Below are 17,234 nucleotides of genomic sequence, written 5' to 3' on the forward strand. Positions count from 1 at the left end.
AGCCATGATACTCCACAGGCCCAGACTTTCAGAAAAAAAAAAAAAACAACAAACCAAAACACCCCAAATGATGGGAAATTATGTCCTGGTTAATCATTTTCCTATCCACTAATTAAACAGATGTAGGGATTACCGTGGAACAAGAGCGCTGAGGTTACTGATTCAGTTAAGCCCCACTTCAAAATGTGGTTTAGACCTGTGGGAATGGTTCTTGCAATGAGACCTGACCTTTAGGTTTTCAGTCACCACCATCCATGGCACGTCCCTGCTCCAGTGGCAGCAGGGGTGGCTCTGAGGGCTGGCCGTGCCATGGAGATGAAGGTGCAGCCCTGGCTCCCAGGACCCCAGCCAACCCACCTGCCCGCCCGGAGCCAACATGTGGTCTGGGCACTGCGCCGTTTGGTGCCACCCGGCAGAGGCTGGTGGTCCAGCCCAGTGACCCGCAGCCAAGGGCTGTGCTCCTCGATGCACATGTGCAGGGATGATGGCTCTGGCAGGAGGCTTCTGCTGGGGTGAATTACACCTCGCAGCAGCACATCCTTCAACCTTCCTGGGATAATAACAAATGTCCCACCTTCACGGAAGGTGGCTGGCAGCAAGCATGTCTTGAAGAACACATACTTTACCTGCCCCCTGCAGAGGCCAAGCCATCCCCTCTGAAGCAGTATTTAACACCGCTTTGCAGCGGTGGCAGTGACAAAACTTGGCACAGGCAAGAAAAATGAAGAAACAGTAACCTGGGTTTGGGCTACGAGCCCACGAATGTCGGCTAGTCACTTGTCCTGCATTCCTGATTCATCAGCCCGCTTGCCCACAATCTACTATGAAGCCTAGCCTAGGGCAACACCAGTACCTGACTTTGATTTTATTTTCCTGTCTATTTCTTTTAACACAAATTAGGATTTCTGCAGCTTTATTTAGATGCTGGCATCCTGCAAGGCAATAGCAGAAAAACTCTGCTTTGCCCAGGAAAAAACATTCAGCCTCGTCCGGTCCCCAAATGCTCTAAGTACAGCAAGTACTGTCCCTCGACTGCTCAGGCAGGGATGGGGAAGGACCAGCACACTCCCGTCTCATTTCTGCGAGTCTTCGCCTTAGTAACTAGCATAATAGACTCTGTTTACATTATACTGCTTGCAGAAAAAACTGCAATGAGAAATGTGAAGTAAATCAGATAGAAGCAACGTGTTGGAGCCAGTTGTCTAGTCAACTGAAGTCACAATTCCAAAAACAGTCCCCAGACACCAGAAATACAGTATAGTTCTTCAGAGTGCTGAGCGCCGACTACATTTCAGCTCTGCATCCCTGCCTGGAATACTTAAGGATTATTAAGTTACCCAGATTGATTTTTATTCTGGGAAAAAAATGTGGTAAAAATAGTGAATAAAATCACTAATTTTCATCAGTTTGTGTATCCTGCCTTTAGCTCCTTCCTTTTAAGGCTGCACAGGGAGAGAAGTTTAACTCCCTATGGTACATTGATGTGTTGTAAGTTCTTCCAGCATGAATGATCTCAACCTCAGGAATGATGTGCACAAACATTGCCAGAGCAGAGAAGACAAGTGTGGAAGAAGAGACGCTTTGCTGTCACGATCCAGGCATGTGATGGGTCACGACACCTTTTTGCAGAGTACCATCCACCGCTCGCAGGTGTGCCATGCTGCCTCCTCACCAAAGCAGCACTGGATTCCCACTGCTAGACACAGCTGGAAACAAGCCCTTTGTCTCCCCATTATTGAATGAGGTAAGAAATTACTTTGCATTTAGTATGTGCATCACACTGGGCAGGCAGAGGATCTCTGCACTGGCTAAAGGCACCTCTCACGGGTAGCTAAAGGCTACCTGATGTGGTGGCCACTGCTCCTGCAAGTACAGCCATGTCCTCACAAGAACAGCAGGACACTTGTCCCCTCTCCAGTGACGGGCAACACTCAGCAGGAGCTCAACAGGGAATGCTGCATGCACTCTGGGCTCCAGGGGATGCCCCATCAGCAGGTTCCCATAAACGCCAATGTCCTTTACCAAAGTAACAGGGGATTGTTTTACTGAGGCTGGCGAACAGCCAAGGCATAATTATTTTAAACATCTACAACAATCCAGCCAATCCAGCCGTTCCTAAGCTGGCCACCCAGACCACATCCAGGAAAGCAGAGACCAGGAAGTCTGGAAATCAGCATTAGAAGGAAAAAAATAGGCACGGAGTCCTTTCCATATGACTGTTTTCCATTTAGCATTCGGCCCCAATAGGAACACTAGTTCTTCCATTACTCATGCCACAATCACAGCAAAGCAACAATCATCGATTGCCCTTTAGTAACAGCTTTGCAGCAGCCTAGCCAGGAGGTCAATTTTGCAAGGTATGTTCCTCAGACACCGTTTCTTACTGCCTTCTGCCTCTGGTGGCCCTGGAAGCCCAACTTCTTACCTTGCGGTATTTCAGCATCTCTGCTGCTGGCTGGAACCCAAATAAACTGGAAAATAATGGACTTAGAAGGGAAGAGAGACGTTTACTCAGCTTCTACTAATAGTCCCCAAAAGTTCAGATGGCAGCTTTGACTTGAAGCCAAATGATTTTTCCAGATGGGGTCTTCCTCCGTCAAGGAGACAAAGCTGGCGTTGTCGCTTCCCTCCGCTGTGCCCTAATTCCAGCTGGGGCTGGGCTGGGCAAATGCCACAATACAGCCAAACACCACACGGAGTGAGCAGTTGATGTGGCCATGTGGGTTTGTTTCAAAGGCTCCTTCCCACCCTCCCCAAACCCTTACCGCTAATCTCTTTGGAAAATCTAGGAGCAGGATAGTGGGGAAAGGTTTTGTCTTGCCAAGGCCAGGTTCTTTCCCTCCAGCACCACTGCGTCTGATCGCTCTGCTCTCTGCCTCGGCTGAAGGAGCACTGAAACTGAAGCAAGTTCATGAACTTCTGCGAGCAGGTGCTGGCTCCCTTCAGAGCTTTTCTACCCAGCCGAGCAGCGCCGAGAGCCTGCTGCGGAGCACGCTGTTCGTGTCAGCAACAGCAGATGCCAACAGCCAGCGAGGTGACCGGTGTGCCCACGCCCAGCTTCCCGGCACGTGCGCCGTGCGGAGCAGCCACACTTGGCTCCCCCGGGATCCCTGCTGCTCGCTGCCCACCCAAACAGCCTGGACCCGGGGCAGGGACCGTCCTCACAATGAGTCTCTTGTACTGAATTTAGTGCACTTTTTAGCGGACTTCAGGAAAGAAAAATGGTCCTAGTAACAATTCAGTCTGCAGCATGGTCCGTGCTAAGGGAAGGACCACTCTGAAAAGGCTGCTCTCACCAAAAGCCCAGCACCTGTGGGCACCCTGCCCGACAGCTTCCTGCGCCATCGCTTACCTCCTGGCTCGGCAGACACCACCGGGACCCATCCCTGGGCTGGCCACAGAGCCAGCAGCAGCTGTGCCACCCCAGGGCAGAGCACGGGGCGCCAGGGAGGGCACCCCCACCCACAGAGCACAGCACTCCCCATCACCGCCACACTGTGCCCAGCAAGGCACACAGCCAGGCCTGGTACCTGGCTCGCATCAGGCTTGGTTTTAGTTCAGAAGTTAGCCTAGCTGGGAGCAGGACCACCCCCAGCATCCCCCTGCTGCTGGCTCAGCTACCACCGCAGCGCGGGATCAGCGGGGCCCTCCTGGCTCCTGGCCTCGCCTTTATAAACACACTTAATGATCAGCAATGATGGCTTGGCGGCTTCGCCCGCTTACACTAATGCCCATGTGCTGGAAGGGCATTCTGCCTGCTCGCAGCCAAGCAATCCCCTTTAACAGGGCAGAGATTTAAGAGCTGCAGCCTGCATGGTGCAGCCAGTGCCAGGCACCCCCCTCCCCACACCAGCCCCGCTCCCTGCTGCCACAGAGCTTCTTCACTTAATGAACCTGCCTTCCCCGAGGAGGGAGAAAGCATCAAGGAGAGAGCATTTCTGGAGGTCTGCAGATGCTGGTTCACAGCAGCGCTTGTTGGCAGGTGAGGAGACACTCCACTGCCTCCCCTGCTCCCCCATGCAGCAACTGGGACACTGACCGACAGCAACAGGCAAGAAGTTAATTTATCTGGTTGAGGTCTGAAGGGCTAAATGCCATGGTAGCATCCTGCCCAGACAATAAGTCCACCCACACTCAGGTTCAACACACCCCACAGACTATCCAAGGCAAGAGGCTACAGACAGGCAGTGAAGGAAGAGTTCTGCCCCCTCTCCATCCATCAGGGATACCCTAATGCTTTAGGTGTTATTCTCCATCGGTTCCACAGTGACCCCCAGCCCCAGACTGGTAAAAAGGCAGCAGGGTGCCACACTGCATTTGTTGAGACTGAGCTGTCACCAGTTTGTGCTGCTGGCGTGGGATTTCCATTTTACATCAGTCACACACACACACACACCCCATCAGCCCCCCCAGTTTCACTCATGTGAGGGCAGCCTCCGACCACCTGCCTAGAGGATGCTCACTGAGCGCAGCTGCTACTCAAGGACTTCCCTAGAGCCATCCAGCCTCTGTGCCTCAAAGGATAATGTCATTTTCTCCAAGGTAGCCCATTACACAGTCATCCAAAGCAAATCTGGCATGTTACAAAGAGCACATTTCAGAGGTCCACACACCTGGGCAGCCACCTACAGAGGGAGGGGGAGGAGGAACCATCTCAAAATTGGACTGTGTTTGACAAGCCATGTCTCATCACTGACCTCAGCAAGCCCTTCTCCCACCATCATTGTTTTTCTGCTGCTATGATTACACTGAATGAGCTGTAGCATCTTCCTGGTGTATATTGCCTTTCTTTGGCCACCATCCAGCGTCTGCCCCATGAGTTCCCTTTCTGTCTCCAAGAAGCTGTCACAAATGGAGCCACAGCAAATGTAATACACAGACCACAGCTTTCCAAAGAGTTGGCAGGCACAGCCAGCAATGATAAAAGATCAACAAGAATTTCAAGCGTTGTTTTAGATGCCTGTTAGGCTGAGAGCTCCCTACCTTTGATCACCAGCCATGCACAGTGGGTTGTTTTGTTTCATTTCTTAATTTAATATGTATGCATATGGTGGCCAAGAGGTTTAGGGTGCCACAGTGATGAGGGCACCAGAAACAAAAACTGTTGCCTGTAGAGTCCTTCCCTCAGTGACGTACAGGCTGAAATGGAAATACAGAGCAGGCAGATCAATGAGCAGGCATGGACTAAACAGGTCCCTCCATGAACCCTAGGGAGAGAACCTCTACTGGACAAGAAGTCCATACTATCACACAAAGGAATGCAAATGCCTCTTCTTCCAGATTTCTTTGCACCCAGGGCAATATTTTTCTCAATATCCATCAATAAAAAGGAGCTACACCTCATTTTCTCAGCACACAGCCCCCAAGTGTGTTGTGTTAGTGCAAAGGGCTTCTCACCACGCACAAAATGGGTCATCCGCCCCCCCCCCCCTCCCCCCCGCAGCACACCAGGACTGGGCCAACACCCGCTAACCGGTGCGGTGCTACCCGGGATTACACCAGCTGAGGCTGTGACCCCTTCTGCTCAGCTGTAACTGGCATTGCTCAGCCTCCCACTGGCATTGCTCTCGGCAAGCAGCGATAGCTTCTGTCACACTGATGTTACAGGAGCTCACTGTCAGAGGACATAAACCAGTTTGCAGCCAGCTGTAATATCATTTCAGCAAGCAGCACAATAAATCAATGGCTGTAAATTAAGCATTTTGTTTACGTTCCATGCAGCAAGGCTCTTTCCTGGACGTGAAACCAACATTAAAGAGCTCTGCCCTTGGATTCCATCGTATCCAGCCTCAACCGTGCCCAAAGAAGCTGCCTGGCGTGCTGAGCTGGTGAGCGAGCTGGGCCACCCTGCAAGTTTTGCAACAGGGAGACACCCCTCCAAGGGACTGCCCCCAACCTGCTCCAGGCAGTTAGCAGTTTGCTGATGGCTCATGCATGTTCCAGCACTGCCTGTGCTGGCTGGAACGCTCCCAGGGACAGCGAGAGGTCTGTGGCTTTCCTGCGTCTCTCCAGCCGCCCTTGGGAGCTGACACAAAACCATGTGGAACGCCTAGACTTGCAGGAGCGGGGCAAATGGAAAGGGGAGAAGGTTCTGCTGTCAAGCCCCACGCTCACTTGCCGTCATTGCTGAGGCTGCGACAGGCAAGAAACTCTCTCACCACCACCCCCAACCTGGTCAAAAGCAGTAGGGATGCTCCAAGCACAAAAAGAAGAAAAAGAAGAGACACAGAGCCTGTGTGTCCCACAGCATCCACACCCTGCTGTCAGTGGCGTGGTGTTTGGCATGAGGCACTCCCTCCCCGGGGAAGGGTTCACCTCTGCAGCACCCATCACCATCACCTAAGGTACCAGTGATCCTGATCTTCCAGCCACCTCCAGCTGGCCCAGGCATTGCTGCAGACCGCTTCTGCCTCCAGCTCTTTGTGGGACTACTGCCGTGGCCCCTTCCCCGCAGAAACGCTGTCGGCCCCAGTTCAGCCCACAGCGTAACGGTGCTGCCCCTCACTCCTGCTCGCCCGGTGCATGAGCAACGAGCCCTTTAACGGCGCTTTTTACGATTTCCTGGTAACACGTCGATGTCTCCCTTCTGGCACTTTACTGCAGGGGTGAGACTCCTACTTCTATAAACCACCAACACCAAGAAGTTGAACAAGTCCCTCTCCCCACATAAATGGCACAGAATAAGCACAGTAGTAATTCATCCACACTTTCAGGTATTTCCACTGCCCCTCCTCTTTTTCCTTTCATCTGAGCTGCCACTTTCACCCCCCCAGAGGTCCCGCTGTACTTGTCCTTCCTGTGCTATCCATAGCGTTTGCAGGCATTAAGGGAAAAGCACAGTCAGGAGCTTTGCTGCTATTGTCCGTCTCGCAGTCTGTCTCTACATGGTTTAACCATGATAATCCCTGCTTCTGGGTCAGATGTGGCTCCAGTCACACAGGAGACACATTTGAAAGATCTTACGCAACTGCTTTAAGCTAGAGCTTTGATAGCACTTGGGTATCTGGGACCTCGGGGAAACCACGGTATGAGACACTGCATTGACACAAACAGTGGTACCCCAAAGATGCAATGTACGGGCACACACAGGGACAGGCTGGGAGAGTGAACAGAAGCACAGAAACAAGGAGGGGAAGTGATATATGCAGTAAGGGGGGGGGAATGTCACTCCAGATGCAGCCCTGACAGCCTGGCCAAAAATCGGCACCTGCCCATGCCCTGCTCTGGTTCGGGGATAGAACTGACATGGGCCAAACCAAAGCGCCAGCAGTCCCGGGGCTACAGGCAGCGGATGAAGCACATACATGCACACACAACACATGCATGCACATGCAGCTGCACCTTATTGCCAGAACAGGTTGTGGCTGGAGAAACAAGCAGCTGTGGCGGGCAGTGGAGGGACCATCAGAGGCAGATGCCTCCTGCCCTGTCAGAGGCAAGAGCGACCGTGCACCCTCCTAGCGGGGTGCTGCAAGCAAGGGAGTTAGTGCAGCGACAGGCTGAGTAACAGCACCAGGGTGACTCTGCCTCCTTCTTCCTCTGCAGAGGGTCTTTTGGACACGGGCTCTGCAGGCAAAAGCCCTTCTCCTCCATGGTTAACACATGGTTGTGCAAATCAGGCACCTGTGCTTTTCCCACTGAACTGTGGGCTTAGCTCTGGACAAGCAACCCTGAAAGTACCAATGTATGTAATTTGTCTTTCCCCCGCACACTGGTCCAGCAAACATTATTTGTATCCTTCCCTAGATGTGGCTTGAAGGTGACTGAAGCAGAGAGAAATGTTATTTCCTAAATCCCAGGCTGAGGAATCACAGGGCTGCAGCCAACGCACAGGCGTGTGGGGCTGAGCCAGCCGTGTAGATCTGTTTGTTCGACTGTGTCACCCTGGTCCCCCCAGCCTGCCTTCTGCCCAGGAGAGTGGATGGTGATCAATGGCCAGACAAAAAGGAGGGAGAAAGTGAGGTTAAGAGGTCTACACACACCCTGTTTCTTCTGAGTGCCCATCCCTGTGCTGGCTCACAGCACGTTAGGATGGAGAGCCTGTAAAAGGAGTTGCTTCTCCCGTCTATGACCAAAAGCTGGTCGTCTCCCCCACAAAACAGGCAAAAAGCTGTTCGCTGGTAACTCGGCCATGCAGCTTCTTCTCTGTACTTAGAAGACAGCTGCATTTTAACAGCAAAGCAATCCCTGCACTTATTTGTAGTTAGCACAGTGGTTGCATATCCTCTGGGACTGGGGACATTACGTATATGAATGACAGCAATATTTCAGGGGATGACAGTGATAGCCAATATAGACTGTTGAGCTCCCTGTGAGGAAGTATTATGAAGCCCATAAAAGCTGCAAAGGACTTTGCAATTGCCATCAATTTAATGGAGAAGATGCTGCGGTGATGGGCAACAGGCAAAAACCTGAAAAGAGATTTCCCAGCTGAGACAGGAGGCAAATGGAGCGTCGCAGCTAAAGACCAAACGAGGAAGGGAGTGGAGCTGAGGGCTGAACACCGATTCCTGCATACCGAGTCATGGCCATAGGCTACAACATGGTAAAGTTTCCAAGGGAATTCATTCAATAACTTACTGAGAGGGCTTTGTGGGGGTTTTGTGGTGTGCTGGTTTGTTTTGTGGTGGGTTTTTTTCCTGTGGACTGCTGAAAATTGACTACTATGTAATTATTTGTGAACACATCTTTCCCACATTTCCAGCCAGCTCCGAGGAGGTGAGAAAGCTGTATTTACCCTGTTTCAGGTGCTTTGGCTTGCAGTAGAACAACTGTGGAGTAAGTCCCCACGCCTCCCAAAGGGAGTGCATGGACCACTCTGACCTCCTCGGCCCCTCTGCAGCATAAGCCCTCGATTGCTTCTCAACCCCCCTGCCATGGCGACACAGCTACGCTGCTTCACAAGCAGAGAAATAGCCGGGAGCTGCTAAGCCTTTGTTCATACCTCGGATAACACTTCCATTTCAGAGTGAGGTGGGTACAGGTACCCTGGGATGAATTCAACTGTAAATATTCAGAGTGATTCATTGTTTGGCTTTTCTCTCCAATCTAAATAGTTGGAGCTGTCAAAATTGATCTGAGTTTTATGGTACAATACTTTAGAGAGAGAACAAACTGTGGATTAAATTTGCTGTTGTGGCCTAAAATAGCTTTCAAATATCAACACAGGCAAGATACACATAAAAGAGACTATTTCCTTGTGAAGCAAGGCAAGTCGTCACATCTCCATTTAACTGTCTTTCTCCCTGGAGGTGCACAGCAGAAAACCGAACATTTGAGCTGCCTCTCTCTCCCCTTCCCCACCACCGGATTAACTGGGAGCCATGTAAAAATTTCCTTTTTCTCATGAAAAGTCCTTGCTTGGACCTGGTAAGCTGTCCAGGGTGGGAGCAGAGCTGAAAATAAGGAATGGCCCTTGCTTTCTTGTTGTATCATTAGCATAGTGCTTATCAGAACAGAAGATAATTTTTGTTCGGTACATATAAATGCTCTGACTTCTATTTCTATATGCTACATCCCCTGCCCCCCAGTAAAGAATAAAAAGGAGTATGGATCACCCTGCTTTCAGGTCCAGGGACGTCCATGGGTTTGCACAGCCCTTTGCAAGCACACAGGCCTCCCTAAAGTGTCAATGATCCTCTTTCCTTTTGCAGTAAGAAGAGCCTGGCTCTGCTTCCCGTCCCCCACTGCAGGGAAGCTACAGGCACAAGAAACTGATGGTAGACTGGAGATGAGCATCCCCAACAAGGAAAAAATCAGCTGCTAACAAAACTAAAGAACAGATAAAACCTTGTCTGGTAACTCTCAGATCCCCAGGATCTGACGTGGTGAGTAGCCAGCCTCTCAATGATTTTCCTTCTGAGGTTGCCACCACACCCCAGTAGAAGCATGAGGATACATGTGGCCCAACTGCATATTCTGATGGGATGCATCACTCATCTGGGGGTTTAACCCTGAGACACCACAGACATCAAAATGCTGCCACGCTGAGTCTGTCGAGGTGGCATCAATAACCTTACTTCCACCGCCCTTCTTTGGTGTAACCCTTCCTCCACCGATCCCCACTCCCGACAGATCCCCCTCGGGCTGCCGCTCTGCTGCAGGCAGATGTCGGATGTGTTGTGTTACTTTGTGGAGAGAAAGGAGTGCAACGCTCAAAGAAGAGCCCTGTCCAGAAGGAAAATGCTCGAAAGTTAAAAAGACAAATGAAGAAAATAATTTTTTCCAGCTAGAAAAAAAATCCATGGGTGATTGTCGCTAAAGCTTTCTAAACGTGAGCTACTGCTTAGATGAGAAGCAGTCAAAAGTACGGGTGGGTACTAGTTGTAATTCAAGGCAGTCCACATCCCACTACGAGCACAGAAACATTCCAATTACACGAAGTGCTAGAGGAAAAGATAACATTTTCTTTTGTTGGTTTCACTTAAAAAAACCCAGAAAAAGGCAGTTTCTTGAAAGAAGGCCAGCTTTTGCAGGAGACACCTTCCAGCATTTCATGCCAAAAATATCAAGCAAGCCACTGTGAGGCGATATTATATTGAAAAAGTGAAGAAAAAAAAGACAAAAGCAGCATTGGCAGGTGAAATTTTATGGCAAGGAAATTAAGAATTCAGCACACAAATACACCACCATCATCAGCTCAGGGGTTGTGGGAAAGCAAAAAAGGACACCAAAAAAAAAGAAAAAAGCAAAGAATGCTTTCAGGTTTTACAACTATTTTTCATTGTTCTGTTTGGATGTCTCTAGTAAAGCTTTTTCTTTGTTTGAGAACACAATGTAAAAGTCACCAAATGTGCCTTTTACCTTCTAATTCAAGGAACGGTCAGTGTTGGAAGGGACCTCTGGGGACCACCCAGCCCAGCGCCCTGCTAGAGCAGGGTCTCCTACAGCAGGCAGCACAGTCTCGCTCCAGGTGGGTTTGAATGGCTCCAGAGAAGGAGACCCCACAGCTTCTCTGGGCAGCCTGTGCCAGGGTTCTGTCACCCTCAAGGTAACGATGGTTTTCCTCAGATTCAGATGGAACTTCTTGTGTTGCAGCTTGTGCCCGTTGCCCCTTGTCCTGTCCCTGGGCACCACTGAGAAGAACCTGGCCCTGTCCTCTTGACACCCACCATTAAGATATTTGTATGCATTGGTAAGATCCCCCCTCAGTCATCTCCAGGCTAAACAGGCCCAGCTCCCTCAGCCTTTCCCCACCAGGGAGATGCTCCAGCCCCGTCATCTGTGTAGTCCTCCGCTGGACCCTCTCCAGCAGCTCCCTGTCTCTCTTGCACTGGGGAGCCCAGCACTGGACACAGCGCTCCAGATGTGCCTCACCAGGGCAGAGCAGAGGGGGGGATCACCCCCCTGACCTGCTGGCCACGCTCCTCCTCATGCCCGGATCCCACTGGTCCCTTGGGCACACTGCTGGCCCACGGGCAACCTGCTGCCCACCAGAGCTTCCAGGTCCCTCTCTGCAGAGCTGCCTCCCAGCAGGCCAGCCCCAGCCTGTGCTGGTGTGTGGGGTTGTTCCTCCCCAGGGGCAGGACCTTACACTTTCCTTTGCTGAACTAATCCAACAATTAAGTTCAGTGCTGGAGTCACAGACTCCACAGGGTGACTTATGTACTCGGTGGAAACAACCGACCTTTTGAATCAGGTGAGTGCACAGTGCTCCTGCAAAGGTTAGGGGCAGAGGCCAAGGCACACTCCTTCGCTAGAGGACCAGCAATGATCACTTCAGGATAAAGCAATTAATGTTCATTACAGATTGGAGATTTGAAATAAATTAGCCTTCATCCAAGACGCAACCGTATTGTGGGTCAGACTAAGAATTATCTGTGCAGCCAGTGTGATCTACTAAATATTGGGCATGAGAAGAGAAGATGGAGCAGAAAACCTAGGTGATAACAGGAAAACATTGGCTGATGAAAGAGCTCTTTAGGCCAACTGCTGGCTGGAAGAGAGCTGGAGCTGTGAGCAGGGAAACTGTCCAGTTTTAAACTGATGAAAGAAATGGGACATGATGCACCCCTGCTGAAGAGCAAGCTGCAACAGTGATCCGCCTCCATCTTCAGAATTCCTCCCAATGACCAGGATAAGCTCTAACTGAAAAAAATGCTATGGGAAGATGCTTGTTGCACTTTCATGGCCTCTGTATCCATGTGCCACTAACTCTGGCACAAACAGTGCCTTTTACTGTGGGCTTTTGCTCCGTGATGCACAGAGTAAGAGCAGTGCTACAGTGACACAGTAAACCAGGACTAGTGAGCAAACTCCTTGCCCTGCGGCTACAGCGCTGTGACCACAGCTGCATGGACGCCATACCATGAAGAGGCGTTTCTGAGGGAGAGGGGCACATTTATAAAAAGCAACCTGGAGGCAGGAGGAAAGGACTGCTTCCCAAAGCACCAAGCTACTCTCCAGAAGACACACCGAGTCCCGCTGGACTCCCAGCAGCAGACAATTAATAATGTAGTGGCTGGCTGTTCCTGCGAGGGACCCAGGGGAGGCATGCCAGCAGCTGCCTGCTGCTCCATTATTGAACAGATCAGAGAATAAACGTAATCTGTTTTTCCATTTACTTTCCAGGGATTACAGCATGCCGTCTTTGTCTAGAAACTGTCTCCACTTTGCCAGCCTTCCTCCATCCATTTGCATATCCCTGGTCAGTCTCTGGCTTCTGAGGGGCTCCTGACTTCATGGCACATCTCTAGATCTCAGATCTTCTAGCCAAGACACACCGCAAAATTAAACCATGAATGCCCAAGAACTGGGAGAGGAGGACCCAGTTTCACAGGGTTCCTCTGCGGAGCAGGTGAAGAGGAGTTGCAGATGTAACGGCTTGGAGATACAGTCTTATATTCTTTAAATGAAAAGCAAACAACCCAAAAGACACAGACTGGGATTTATCATTGGACCACAGCCACCTCTCCTCACTATCATCTTCAACTGACAGGAGATGCTCCCACACACAGGATGCAGGCACGGCTCCAGTCAAACAGTGGCAGACTGTCACTTTACTCACTCCTGCTTTTTTTGCCTACCCATAACAACACCTGAGTCCCCCAGGAAAGAGGGACTTTTGCCTTTTGCTTTACCCAAAACTACATGCTGTAGCAAAGGTTCTGTAACAACTCTCAGATCACAACTGCATCTCTATATGTGCCCAAGAGGGGTGGGTGTGAGAAGACAGACTCTAGCAGAATCCTTCTGAAGGGGCTCAGACGATACCTCTAGCACCAAGAACAACAAACATCTTCCCAGCAGACCACCTTGAGCTGGATCCTTACGGCTGTCCCACTAGCAGATCCTCAGAGCAGTGCCACTCCTGCAGTTTATAAACAAGGCTGGTCAGAGCAAGACTTGGATTTGTTACTGCACTAAGGACAGATGGATGATAAGGGTGACTAATCCCTGATCGCCATCCAAGAGGCTTTTCTGCAAGATCTGGAGCAGAAACATGAAATTACCACTCCCCAGGCTATTTCTACACTATTTGCATCTGTCAGCAGGTGGCACAGGAAAGAGAATCTCATCTCTGCTGCCAGAGGCAAGGAGACCACGGATGACTCTTATGGATACAAGATTTTCTGAAAGCAATCTGTAACTTTTAGGTTCACTGTTTTTGCCTCAGTCCCCCCAGCACTCAGTATACCTTTTCTACATGAAGAAACATCTTAAAGTGTATCGTCAGGAGCTAAAAGACAAGTCTTAATGGGTCTGCACATCACTGCCCAACCTGCAGGCAAATGTTCCTCTGCATTAGAGCAGGGCTATTAGAGGAAGAGACATCCTTTGGAGCATCAGCTGGCGCTTCCAGCACCGGATAATGCTTTCCCTGCAGAGACATGAAAACTTAAGAGGAAAGGAGGAAGAAAAGATGAGAAGAAAAAGAAGAAAAATAGATGGAGCCTGCCAATGTTGCAAGATGTGCTGGCGAGTGGGCAGTCAGCTTCTCTCTGCGGGAGAAAGGCTGTGTTATCGCAGGGTCAGGCCTCGAGAACACGGCTGTACTTGGTAGGCACCTTCCTAAATTAATCACTGTAATCACTGCCGGCTGCCAGTGTCTCACTGCAGAGTTAGGTCCCCACCTAAGACATGCTGCCCCCTGACAGGACCCTGGTGTTACAGCAAGGTGTTGTAACGTTCAAGTCTCACCTCAAAGCTGAAGGAGCCAGGAGAGCTTCCTTGCCCACACCACACTAGAGACCATTTAAGAGTTACTCAAAGAGGCTTCGTAAAGGCCAGGGCTGAGAAAAAAAGCCCTTTTGGTACAAATCTGTGACAACACTGACATATATTAACCACGGCACACAAACCCTTCAAACAGCATGAAGAAGCCATTAAGTAAAACCCATCAAAAACATATAAAACCCATGCTTGCAGAGCAGGAATGGGATGGGGGGACATGTGCAGTGCTTTCTGAATGTCTGGCTGGGGAGGAAATGTTTGCAAAAAGAATGCAAAGACTCCAAGGAAACCATTAAATTTGGCATCGCCACAATGCATTACTAGCGGGGAAGGCTTAATTACACTCTAATTGTAGCCTCTAACCCAAAGTGCAGATCCGCTCCGCTGAGATTTGTACCTGCAGAAGATATGCAGTACTTCTTTTCAGAGACACTTGCCTGCTACACCCTCTCGCTCTAACACAAGAGGATATTTGGTGCCCATGTGCAAGGCACTGAACCAGAATGCACTCCCATCTCAGCATCCTGAAATTATTGAGAGTCCTTGGAGCCAAACGCCGAAGTGGCTTAGCAGCCATAAGGCAGTAGCAATTTGCTCCCATGCTGTGTGTTCATCTGAAGACCTCAAAGCTCTTTAAAAGCATTACAGTGTCACAAGGACCTTGCTGGAGCCGTTATTAAACTCATTTTTCTGGTGGGTAGATGGAGGCCCAGACAGGATAAACACTCCTTCCACTCGAGGTTGATCAGCTCTGTAATGGCAGCCCAAAACAACTCTTGCTTTTCTGACTTATCCCAAACACTTTGCCATTCCAGCGGTAAGGCAAGGGGACATTATTGCAAACTTTTCCCTCCCCACCCTAATTTGCTCTTCATCCCTGTCTGCTTTGGGACAGCAGGAGCAAGAGAGTTACCAAGGCTGCTGGTACTCCTGTGCTACTCAAACAAACGCAGTCACAACTGGAATACTCTGCTCTCCCATCTGTAATTGTCATGGGCAGACCACCAGCCTGTAACAGCAGGTTTTGGGAAAGAAGAACACTTGTCACACACCCAAGAGCTTGGCTAGCAAGGCCAGATACACAGAAAAAATGAAACATTTGAGCCATCTTTTTGCCACATTAAGGACACTGATCAATAAAAAAGCTATATTGAACAGGATAATAGAGTTGTTAAAGATCATTGCTGCTTCTTTAGCTAACAAGTCAGCTTCTGAAAAAATCAGTTTTATATGGAACCTAAGAAGATACATAAACATTGGCTGAGATCACCAGCGAGTGTAAATTGATGTAGTTCCACAGATGGCAGTGAAATTGCCTTGATTTAAAATCAGCTTAGGACTTGAGCACATAGTATTACACAGCACTAAATAATACTCATAAAAATTAGGGGGAGGGGGATTGGTCAGACTAAACTGGAAGCTATTTAGTCTCCATGACACTCGACTTTCAACATTACCAAGATACTCAGAGTCACCTCTAGGGTCCTAGCTGGCACCACTGATCTGTGAGGTTGTATCTCATGAATCAAGCTGTTTGCTTCAGACTGAAAACAAAGGATGACAATAATGCAATTCTTCAGTTCAGACCCGATCCCCCACTCTGTCCTGCTGAGCCAATCTTTCCCACCCATCACTGATACCAACCAGTCCATCTATCCCATCACACCGTGCAATTACAGAAGAGACAAGCGAAGATGGATGTGCTCTGGAATACTTTATGACCTGCATTCATAAGCAAACACGGGACTTAAGGTGGTAATTTCCAACTTTTTACCTTAAAAAAAAAAAAGTTTTGGGTATTTAAATAAACTTAGGACTGGCATCAAAACTGTCCTATCCAGTAGAATGTACAGGGAAGGAGAGGACCTGAGCACTTGCTTATGCTTAGTTTCTTGTTACAAAAAGCACTAGTAGCCTGCGCCCACTGTCACTGTTCTCTCAGTCTGGCTCAGCCCCTTGGCTTTAGGAGAACATCAGTGCAGGGGCTGCCATGTGAGTCTGACCCTCTGCGCCAGTCTTTCTGGCAGCTGCTCCATCAGCAGCCAGCACGAGAATAAAAGGATCTCATCCGATCTCAGGAGCTAAGCAGCGTCAGGTCCAGTCGGTATTTGGATAGGAGACTGGTTAGGAACACCAGGTGCTGTAGGCTCGAGACCTAATGAGATGCATCAGTGAGTGCTGAGGGACCTGGGCAATGCCATCCATGAGTGCTGAGGGAACTGGGTGACATCACTCTGAGGCCACTCCATAACCTATGAAAGGTCATGGCAATCAGGGGTGGCTGCCAAGGGCTGGAAGAGTCCAAATGCGTGTATCTTGAAGACTTATATCTTCAAGAACGGCAAGAAAAAAGATCCAGGGAACTACACCTTGATCTCTGGGGAGGTGATGGAGCAAATAATCCTGGAAAATCTTTCCAAACACATGAAGGAATTTCTCCCCCTGTATTAACCTGCCAGAAACTAGGGGGTGGGAGGGGTGGGCAAAAAGGAGGAAAATGCAGGTTTGCTGCTCTTGCCATAGCTAGTGGTATAACCACAACTGACTTAAATCAGAAGCCCTGCTCCAAAAAGGTCTGTATTGAAACAAATATGGCCTCTGTTCGGAGAGAGAAATAGGGTCTGCTTTCACAACTCTCTGTTCTTTCAGAATTCTCCAGCCTGATCCCAGGAAGACCCTCTGAAGGAGGAGAAGCCTTCAGCAAGATAGCAGACTCCGCAGGGACCATGCACTGGGTGGGCATGAGCGCGGGCTCTAACAGCAGGGCTAGTTTGCACGGGGAGCGCCTGCTATGCTATGCAGCATCAGCGGTCTGCGGAAGCCCTAATCTGATCAGCTCAGATTAAGGCCAGTGAGATCATTAAGATTAGCAGGATTCCTAGGCATAATACCAAGCTCGCTTCCCATGGGAATTAGATAATTCAGTCTTTGATATCTTCCCCTTAAGTTCAGGCACTATATTTCAGCTGCCACAAGCAAACAAAACTGTAGCGAATACAATCAATGCAATAAAAAAACCAAATTTTAAAAAAGGAACAATTTCCTGCAAAAGACCCTCTTAC

This window comes from Falco naumanni, chromosome 1, assembly GCF_017639655.2.
Source record: "Falco naumanni isolate bFalNau1 chromosome 1, bFalNau1.pat, whole genome shotgun sequence".
Lineage (NCBI taxonomy): Eukaryota > Metazoa > Chordata > Aves > Falconiformes > Falconidae > Falco > Falco naumanni.